The following is an 11,466-nucleotide window of genomic DNA, read 5'->3' on the forward strand; positions in this document are numbered from 1 at the left end:
ATTTAGGGCCGACCCATTATCAATCAGTACTCTAGCGACGATCATATCCTCACACTTTACTATAATGTGCATAGGCAAAGTGTGGTCCCTACCTTCTAGTGGTAGTTCATCATCCGTAAAGGAAATTTGGTTGGTGGCCAACACTGTTGAGACCATACCCTCAAAGGCAGATTCTGTAGCACTTGTAGGAACACGTCTCCTTCAAGACTTTCAAGGGAGCATTGCGGTGGACTTCAAAGGATAGCAACAGTGCCAAGATGGAGATCTAAGTTGACAACTTGTTTAGCCGTTGAATCACACGGTACTCTGAGTTTCTGATAACTTTCAAGAACTTCTATGCTTTTTCGGTTGTGACTCTATTCCTAACGGGTTCAGCGGTACCCTTACCCATCTCTTTCCTTCTCTTTTCCAACTCTTCGAAAGTATAGCAACGGCCACTCCTAGTGAGCCCAAATAGACTTGAAGAGATATTAAAGTAGACCTCCTCTTTTCTGATTCGAGTGGAGATCAGGGACACATCGTATTTCCAGGGGACACGATGACTATCTTCATAAGGGAACGGCTTCGGCACGCGAATGATAACACCCTCCTGAGTTTGCAAATTAGGCGCTATAGAGAACGTCTTCAGATTAATGACCACCGGACTTGGTAGCATGGATTTAAGGGCCCTTGAGCTAAATACCTTAGAGATTCCTGAGTCAGGCTTTGGCAAAATAATATGATCAAAACCTCGAATAGCAAGAATGATGGAGGTTCCCTCCTGAACTAATGGTGAAGTTGTCCTTGTGGCTGCAGGCAATGCAAGAACTAGAAGAGTGAATCCTTCAATGGTAGGCGGGGTTCGCCCTTTCCCTGAATCGAATGACCCTGAATCACGAGAGAATTTGTGATCTCCTCGATGAATACTGAAGAGGACGGTGCTGAAGCAACCTAGCCAAGGCATTTCAGTAACTACTCGTCCCAATCCTTCCTTGACCTAACTGATATAGCGTTGCAACTGGCTTCTAACTAGACAGTTGGAGGACACAAGCTAGCTTCCATACAGTCATTTCTTTGCATAATTTCTCTTTCAATCCAAATGATACCGTGCTTGGCTAAACTCTGTACTTGTGCTCGGAGCACTTTACAGTCAAACAAGGCATGGCTGTCTTCGATATCACAGAATATGCAGATTCCCCAATCAAATCCTGGAGTTCCTATACCTTTAAGATCAAGGTGGCTTTCTTGGACCAAGGCTCGAAGCATAGCCTTCCATGGGAATGACGGTAAGGAGAAATCTAGAACCCTTTCTTCCATCATAATGATGGCAATCACATTCCTTTCCTGATAAGGAGGCAAAGGGTTTGTGATGATATTCGGAGCGGCTGCATTATCGAACTATATCAATTTGTTGTCAATGAGATCCTAGACACAATCTCTCAATTGGTAACATTCTTCCAAAGTATGCCTCTTAGCCCTAAAATGGTGTTCGCAAGTATTGGATGAATCAAATCCCAATGGGAAAGGACCTTCCCTAGGCCTCTGAAATAGTGGGGTCACTAACTTCCTTTCTAGTATGTAAGCATAAAGATCATCCATGGGCATAGGTAATGGAGTGTAATTTCAGTTTTCCTTCCTAGGGGGATGTGTGTTGGAAAAACATGGTTTGTATCTCATACAAAGCATACACAGCGGAAAATTAACGGATCTACTTCATTCGCAATTGGTAACATGTGTTAGGACATATCTGATTTACTTGTTAGGAACATATGTCACTATTTTATGTAATTGACTTATTCTTTGACAAAACGCACTTTACTTGTATTTGGGTAGATCTAGGATGTGTTTAATATTTCAAGAAACTGTGTTTCAAGATCAAGTGTTGAAGACATTCAAGTTTGTCCAAGATTCAAGCTAAAGAAGTGTTGTTCATTAAAGCACGATAGCTAGCTAACCATCGAGCTTAAGAAGCTGTTCCAGCCCCGTGGCTCGACAGCATCTCGATAGACAGCTATCTGTCGAGCTTTTTGAAAAATAGAATTCCAGTTCTGTTTTGACTCTAATTCGGGATTATGTGTTTGGGTTTTCTTTTCTTCTAACCCTAGACATATAAAAGGATTATTTTAAGGGCCGTCAAAGGGTAAACAAGTTGCACAAGTGTTGAGCAAAGTTTGTTCAAGCAATATGTAACTAGAGACAAAGTTTTGCCCTAGTTCATCATTCTTGTGAAGAAGTTGCTGTGTATGTGCACCATAGGATTTTGTGACCAAGCATCTTCTTGATCTTCATTGTTGGGATGAACTGAAGAACTTTGTAGCCAACAACCTTCTCTAGTTGGTGATTGATGTCGCATACTAGGATCTGCACATTAGTTAGTCACATACTTGGGAGCTGTGCATTGAAAGGGGAAATTGTCACTATAGAACAAATCCAATTGGGTATTGGGGTAAGGGTTCAACTGTAGGTTGGTATAAGGTACTGGGATTCCTTTACTTGTAACCTCTTGTTTTGATAATAGTGGAATTTCGGGAATGGTGACCTAAAACTCACCCGGTGGGGTTTTTGCCGTTAGGTTTTCCCCGTTCATAAACAAATCACCGTGTTATTTATTTTCTGTTGCATAATTAGTTTATTGGTGATTTGTTTGTGCTACCACATATTTGCAAGTTAATTTGATTAATTAATAAACTTGACTAATTAATCAATTAATTTATCACAAGGGGTCCATTCATTTTTGGCCTATCAAGTGGTATCAAAGCAGGCACACTCTGATTCGGGTTTAATCTTTGCTAAGTTGATCCATTGACCCCTATTTGTCATGGATAGAGGATAGTCGTTAATCATACCTCCTTATTTGATGGCATTAACTATGCATACTGGAAAATACACATGAGAGCTTTCTTACAGTCCTTAGATGAGAAAGTGTGGCAAGCTATTGAGATAAGCTAGACCAAGCCGAAGGAAGCGCCAGCCAACTAGAATGATGTCAAGATCAGGGCAGCAAACTTCATCCACAGAGCGTTGAATGCCTTATTCAGTGTGGTCACCGATGAGGAGTTCAAGAAGATATCCTCCACTGAAACTGCTAAGGAAGCATGGACCATCCTCCAGACAACATATGAGGGAACAAAGGCTGTTAAGGATTCAAAGCTTCGGAGGCTCATTATAAGCTTTGAAGAGATTAAGATGGAGGAGGATGAGTTGTTCGATGAGTTTTATGCCAAGCTCAAGGACATAGTGAACTTAGCTTCCAATCTTGGGGAAACCATTCCTGAACCCAAGATTATACAAAAGGTGCTCAGATCTTTACCTGAGAGATTCCATGCCAAGATTACGACAATTAAGGAATCAAAGGACATTAACAAGATTCCTTTGACAGAATTGGTTGGAAATTTGCAGACCTACGAGCTAGGGTTGACTAGGATTGGTAAGACGGGTAAAGGCAAGAGCATGGCACTGAAGGCGAAGAGCAGTGAGACAGTTGAGTCTTCAGATAATAACAATTCTAAGATGAAGTCCTACATCACTAGGCAGTTCAAGAAGTTTATGAAAAATGCCAATGGAAAGGGCTTCGACAAGGACCATAGGCAATCTAGTTCTTCTCAGTTCAAGATCCAAGACAAAGGGAAGAAGGATGCAAGGGATGGTGGTCAGTACACTGTTCCCGTAAGACCTAAGTGCTTTGGGTGTCAAGGCTTCGGTCACATGAAACAAGAGTGTCCTACATATCTCAAGAGTATTGGGAATAGCAAGGCACTTGCTGCTACCTTAAGCGATACTGAGCCTGAGGATAATTCCGACAATGAGGATGATAGAATTTTGAATGCCTTCCCTGTCACTGTCAATCCTACTGATGGGATTGTTGAAGATGTGGTTGAAGAAGAGGAATTGGTGGAGTCCAAGTTTGAGAAGATGGATGATCAAGATGATATCCATACAGCCTATGAGAAATTATACAATCTTTCTGAGAAACATAAGAAACTTTATAGGCTGACCACCAAGAAGCTCAGTGATGTGGAACTTGATCGTGAAGAGATTTCCACAAAGTTTGATGAGGCTAATTAGACTATTGGGGCACTGAGGTTCGAGAACAATTTCTTGGCTGAGAAGACTAAGAAACTTGAAGCGGAGCTGTTTCAAGTCAGAGCTCAATTAGAGAGGACTTCAAGTGCAAAGCTTGATGAGATGCTTAGTCTTCAGAAATCTGCTTCTAATCGAATAGGTTTAGGGTACGGTTTCTCTTCCTTTAATACTGCTTCTACTAATACTATTGTTTTTGTTCCTCCTAGCAATAATGTTGAAATTGAGAACAATGATGTTAAAACTGATTTAGCTAGTGAGAACTTAGACAAAAGTAAATCTATCTTAGGAGCACCCCCTAAGCAAGATAATAAGGAAGCTAAGAACCCTAGGGCTAAGCAGCCTAACTCTCAAAAGCCTAAACAAAAGAAGTAGCATCTCTGTCATCATTGTGGAGTTACTGGTCATACTTGACCAAATTGCTATAAGTGGCTTGCCACTCAACAGAGCAATGGCATGATAGCATCTGGAAGCCAGAATCAGCATCTGCAATGGGTCAATTCGTTTTTTGCCTATCAACATGCACTATGTAAATTTCAAAATTTAAGAACAAGAGAGTGTACCTTGGTGTAGTGAAATTCAAAGCCAAATATTAGAAGTTCTTGGGAACACTTTTAATCTTCACTCCAATTCCACTAACGCCCAAAAAGTGTGGTCTCTCAATCAGTCCAAGGGAGAATAAGAGAGTGGCTTACACTCACATACACACCATTCACAATAGTGTCTTTATAAAATTCTATATGTTTCTCCCTTAATATCTAATTGATTATCTAATTGGGCCAGCCTTTCGGGCCATTCTAATTGGGCTCAAGTGTGTGGCTTAGAGTGGGACCAAAAGGGAACAAATAAGCCTATAGCTCCAATGGGCCTTGGGCTTTTCTATCAACTCTTAACAAGTCCAAACTTACCATTAATTATATTTAATAATACTATATTAATATAATTGCACTCTAGGCCTTATTAATAAATTATATCCCAAGACTTTATTGTACATGCAACCCCTTCATAAAATATTCGTAGTAATACAAAGTCATGAATGTAGACTGCCACTTTGAAGATTACTACATCTTAATCCTTGAGTACCCGGTTTAATCCTTTAAGTTATTCATCATATATTTATGAAATCCAATTTCATAAATATAGTTTGCTTCGCCCAAGTCTTTCATATCATATTAGCTTGACAACCAAATCTTTAATAATGACATTACCCCTACTTCATTTCCAATGAGTAGAATATCAACATAAAGCACCAGGCACATTACTACTTTATCTTGATGTCTCTTGTACACACATGGTTCATCAAGATATTGTTCAAAACCAAATGACTTGATTGTTTGATCAAATCTGATGTTCCATGACCTAGATGCTTGCTTAAGTCCATAAATGGACCTTTTCAATTTGCATACCATATGCTCTTGGTTTTTGGCTATGAAACCTTCTAGTTGCATCATATAGATTTCTTCTTCAAGATTGCCATTAAGAAATGCAATCTTGACATCCATTTGCCAAATCTTATAATCAAAATGAGCAGTAATGGATAAGAGAATTCTAATAGATTTAAGCATTACTACTGGTGAAAAGGTTTCCTTATAATCAATATCTTTTTTATTTTTTATTTTTTTATTTTATTTTTTTGGTATACCCTTTCACCACTAGCTTTGCTTTAAAGGTTTCAACCTTTACATTCTAGAAAGATAATTAGTGATCAGGTTATCCTTTCCTTTAATGTGCTTTACTTGGAAAGGCCATTGTGAAAATCAATTTGACCATCTAAGTAACTTAGGATGTGGAAGCATTTTTGGAAAGGAATACATGTCCATCTCTAGTAGAAAATTATGCCCAAGAAGGTGGAACTGGAATTTTTCAATTCCATGTTTTACTGCAAGGATCTCCTTGAAAGTGGAGTGGTAATGAAGTTCTGAAGGCTTGAATGCACCACTTTTATATCCACAAATGTTTCTTTTTTCCATTAAGCTCTTCAAAAAGAGTTGCTGCCCAATACTCGTCACTTGCATCTGTCTACAAAATTTGTTTGCCTGTTCCTAGAATCTGTAATGGGGGAAGCTTTCCTACTAATCTTTTTAATTGTTAGACTACTTCTGTGTGAACAGAATTCCATTCTCGAGGGGTCTTCTTCAAGAGTTGAGCTAAACAATTCCTATATCTGGAAACCCTTGGAATGAAGTCGGACATGTAATTAACAATTCCAAGAAACTGTTGTATTTGCTTGGTACTTATGAGCTAATCTGGAAATTCGCCAAGAGAGACAGTTATGTGAGGCTACAAAGTATATTTTCCATCTGAAATGCTCGCTCCCAGAAAATCTATAGAAGATTGTCCAATGATCATTTTCTTTTCAAAAAGCATTATTCCTTGGGATTTTACTAAATTGTAAAATTCAATGAGCAACTTTCCATGGGATTTTGCATCTTTTGAGAATAGAAGGATATCATCTACATAAATTAATGCATTGGTCAAGAGTGGCTGGAACAACGTTACCATTGCTTTTTGGAATTGGAATGGAGCATTTTTTAGGCTAAAGGGCATGGCCGATTGGCACAAATGTGGGCCACAGCTTGAGGGCTCCTGGATTGGGATAAGTCTGATCCTTTTAATTTTTTAGAGATAGGGACGTGTCCCAGTTTGTATTCTAATCATTCAATTAATTTTTCAAACATTCCAGCCACTACAAATAGAGGATGCCTCTCAAAATTCAGCACACTTTTTCATGCTTTCTAATCCCCCTCTTCTTTTATTTTCCCTTTTACATTAAAGACGTTATGGAGGCTCTTGCCTTAGGAATTTCTTTTCTGTAAGCAAAATATTTTAGACTTCAAAGAGAATTGAATAATTTTCTTTGAACCCTAAAATATTCCTTGCACGCTCATGCAAAAGGTAGTTTTTCTTTTTTCTTTTCTTTTTCTGTTCCTTTCTATTAATTTTGTTTGATGATGCATGAATAGGCATAGGATGTTTTTATCATTTCTAATTCTTGATGTAATTGCCATGTATGGTTTGAAATTTTTCTTTAAATATGTCCTTAGATGATTCTTTTGTTTGTTGTAATCTTTCTCTTGAATCTCAAAATCTGCTAATTAACAAAGATCTTTTTAAACTAAAAACTTATTTGAATTTTTCACATCTAATTTTCTAAACTAAAAACTGATCAGTATTTTCATTAAATACAAATCTGATTTTTTTAACTCTTAACAACAGATCTGTATTTTCATTAAATACAGATCTAATTCTTTTAACACATAAAACTGGTCTGTATTTTCATTGAATACAGATCTAATTTCTTTTAACTCTCAAAAACTAACCTGTATTTTCATTAAATACAAATCTAATTCTTTTTAACTCTCAAAAACTTATCTGTATTTTCATTAAATGCAAATCTAATTTTTTTAACCATAAAAACTTATCTATATTTTTATTAAATACAGATCCGATTTTTTAACACACAAAACTTATCTGTATTTCCATTAAATATTGATCTGATATTTTAAAGAAAATTTTCTTTGTCACAAAATAGCAGATTTTGAAATTTAAAAGAAGAAGTCAAAAGTTGAGATGATTTTTGATTGATGCAAGGAAAATAAATTTATCTCATAAGTGTACTTCCTCTTTTAAAAAAGGTCTTTTTCTTATTTTATTAAAAAACAAAAAACAGATATGATTTTTTTCCCCTACAAATCTAGATTTTCTTATTCACAAAACAGATCTATTTTTAACTTGCATAAAATTGAGATTCTTGCTGTTGATTCTGAAGTTCAAGATTTTTGATCCTTTTGTCCAAAGATCTTGTGTTGGCATCAGCCAATGCCATTCAACTCGACTGAAAAATTAGTAAAGACAAGTGTTAGATTGAGCATTGGGAAAGTCCAAGCCAAAAACACTCAGAAGGCATCACCTTATACCTAGCTCGCTTCATTGATCACATATTGGAAAGACTGAGTATGTGTACCAGTTGCAAGCCTCCAATCAACATCGACCTGAACTACAAATGCATCAGTTCATGAACAACTCAGTGGTCCAAAAAGAAATGAGGACAAGGAACTAAAGGATTTGGGAACACATTGGATCAAGCCAAGCAATGTTTGGGGTGTGCTCTGGCCTGTTTGAAGTCATGAAGCTGTATAATCCATCAGGATTCATCACTTTATATTGCCATGCAGGAAAGTGGAGATAGGTCTCCATGAAAGAACTAGAAGAGTCACTAGCATGATTAGGAGGGGGATTCTCTTCTTCCTCTTCCTCTTTTTCAAAAGATGAAGCCCGAAAATGCAACATACAAATATTGTCGCAAGGCCAAAATATAGAGGATAAGCATACAAGATGAAATACAATTTGACTTTAGAAGGGAAGGGAAATACTGATGTCACTGGAATGCCAGCTGGACGACTCTACAATTGAGTTTGAATAAATTCAAAATAATTTCCTGGCATCCCTAAAACAACATGGCCAATTTGAGCATGAGCGATCTCTTCATTAGCTACAAGGTCATCCAACTAGATGGAGGGACAAGGTGGAACTGAAACTGTTGTAGGAGGATACACATGTTGAACTTAAGGCAACACCTAATCACCGAGATACCGGTACCTCCTATGGCCACACTCAAACAATACTTGACAGCCATTCACACTCAGCATACTCCTTACATCCAAGCCAAGGGTCCAAAGACATCTGAAAATCATAAAGAACCCAGAATGAGAAGAAGGACAAACCTCAATCAAACACAAAAAGCCCATACAAAAAGAAAACTCACATTAGCCACAGTTAAATTGTCAATCACCATACGCCAAACTTCCAAAGAACACTTGGAAGGTGTTGACAGACGGTATTTGGGTAACCAACAGAGAAACCTCAGATATATGCCATCAACATCTTCCTGAACTTGAGGACCAACCCCAAAATATTCATACATGTAAACCTGAAAATAATATCATCAACACACATCATTATGACATAGCCAAAATGACTTTCTAAAAACCACACATAGCCAAAAATTCCAAACCTCACCTGCCAAACAAATGGTGCACCATCTAAGCTTGAGAGACTACATCGAGAAAGTTGATTCATGAAGTGCAAAAGGGTAGCGTAGGCCATGCCACCCCAATCATAATTCTTGATTTGGTCAATATTCTTTGAACTCCACAGATAGCGTAAGCTCACAGTACTACCTAAAGAAATTCCCAATGAAAAGAAGCATGAACATGCATGTGCCAGTTGCTATGGTTTTACAGTTCTCAATATTCTCCTATAACCACATCAAAGAGACATTTTTGCTCTTTAGTTTTGAAGGCACTTCACCTAAAAGACTATTAATCTCTTTTGAATAAAGGGAATCATTGATCTTGATTCTTTCACCGGAAAATCTCAAGCCAGTGATGACGGAGAAGTCGTAAGGCATTAACATCACTTCACCAATGCCTGGAAAATGGAATGTGCATGTGGTATCCCAAAACCGTTCAGACAAAGCAATGAGTAACTAGAGATCCTTGTACTCATGAGTTTCTTGGTTCAATAAAGCTTGGAAAAGAGTCTGGAAGCAGGCTTCATTAATGATGTTCTTAATATCTGGAGACAATATTGTAAGGTTGAATTTAATCAACCATTTTGTTGGCTTTATTCTGTGCCAATTTTCTTATAATTCAGCATTTAGAAACCTTGTATTTAGGTGGGAATCATGTAAGGGTAGTGTGAGAGAGTGTGAAGAAAAGCTAAAGAATGTGCACTCAGCAAGGCCTCGCGACTGGATCTCACAACTGGCTCACGGCTGGCAGGTCGCCAAAGGAGGCACACGTGTGAAGCATGCAGGGGAGCTAAAGAGTCATGCTAGTTGAAGCACTACAGGACAAAACTTCCAATTTGACTAGGCAGTTAGCTCATAACTTAGACTCATGACTCAGTCAAGTCGTAAGGCCAAGCCGCTAGACCACTTTATTTGTTACAAACTTGACCTTTCGCATTCCAAACACACACCAGTATAACTACCCCTTATACCCACATATTGTAAAGAGCTTCCAAAGAGAATTTTGAGAGAGAAACCCTAGAGAAAAACAAGATTGACTCATCCACAATCTTTATACTTTGACTCTCCAAATTCCTTTACTTCACCCTCTCCATTGTTACATCCTTGAGAGGTACATTTAGCCAAATCCTTTTTTCACTATACCCATATCTGTGAGAAGGTTATTTGGTGCTTAGGAAGCAATTAGGAGGGGACCAATTGATATTGGTTAATGCTATAGGCTATAGCGGAATCCGGTAAGCTAGAGAAGACAAAGGTTCGGCGTAACCTCGTTGGAGCAAGAAGCTTGGAGGGCTTAGATACACTGGGTAAACTAGGGTTGGAGGGTCTTCTGCTGTTCATGTATCCCAACTTGAAGAGCTTAGATACACTGAGTAGATTAGGCTTGGAGGGTCTTCTGTTGTTCATGTATCCCAACTTCATTCTCTAATGGATTATTGACCGCTTGGAGGGCAGCGAAGAGGTTTTACGCCGAGGACTTCGGTTTCTTCTTTGATAACACATCACTGTGTTGTCTTCGTGTTTGCATCTCTCTTCCCTTAATCTTTGCCTTTTAATTACTACTGTGGTTGTGATTAATTATGGTTTAGATTGTTTGATCAATTCTGTTTTAGCTTATTTTCATATTCCGCACATACATTGTTTGATAATAAGCTTAAATTGGTAATTTGTAATTTGGGGGTCTAAACGTTCATAGTTGTTTTACATGCTAATTGAACATTCAATTGGTATTAGAGCAGGTGCACTTGCTGTGGTTTAATTACCTTAGTGTGATCCTTGACCCCTTTGCTATGGATGAAGCTATGGAAAAGGCTATGTTGAATTGTGGCTTAAATATTTGTGATAATCACTCTATGAGTATGTTTGAAGGGTGTCCTAACAATGAACTCCTAGAGATATTAAAAACAAAGAAACATGCTAGGATGTTTGTTCACATGCTGAAATATTTTGAAAATGCGAATCACATCTTACACAATACTCTATGTGAGTCTAATTCTTTGATTAAGAAGTATAAAAGAAGAAATAGAATATTGTGTGATAAGGTTGAGAATATTAAAAAGAAAAATCATTCTAACAAGAGCATGGAAAATGAAGACAAGTTTTTGTTTGAAGGTCAAAAGTGCTTGTCTCATGCTTGCTTGTTTGTGCACACTTCTTTAAAGGTTTTCAATTCATGTTTATGGTATCTTGATAGTGGTTGTTCTCATCACATGATAGGGGATAAACCATTGTTTAAGTCTCTCAAAGAGAAGGTTGGTGACTATGTGACATTTGGCGATGGAAGTCATGCTCAAGTTCTTGGCAAAGGGACTGTTGAGATACTGGGATTACCTCTATTGAAAGATGTCTTATACATCAAATGGCTGAAGGTGAAT

The sequence above is a fragment of the Quercus lobata genome, chromosome 5 (genome assembly GCF_001633185.2).
Source record: "Quercus lobata isolate SW786 chromosome 5, ValleyOak3.0 Primary Assembly, whole genome shotgun sequence".
Taxonomy (NCBI): Eukaryota; Viridiplantae; Streptophyta; class Magnoliopsida; order Fagales; family Fagaceae; genus Quercus; species Quercus lobata.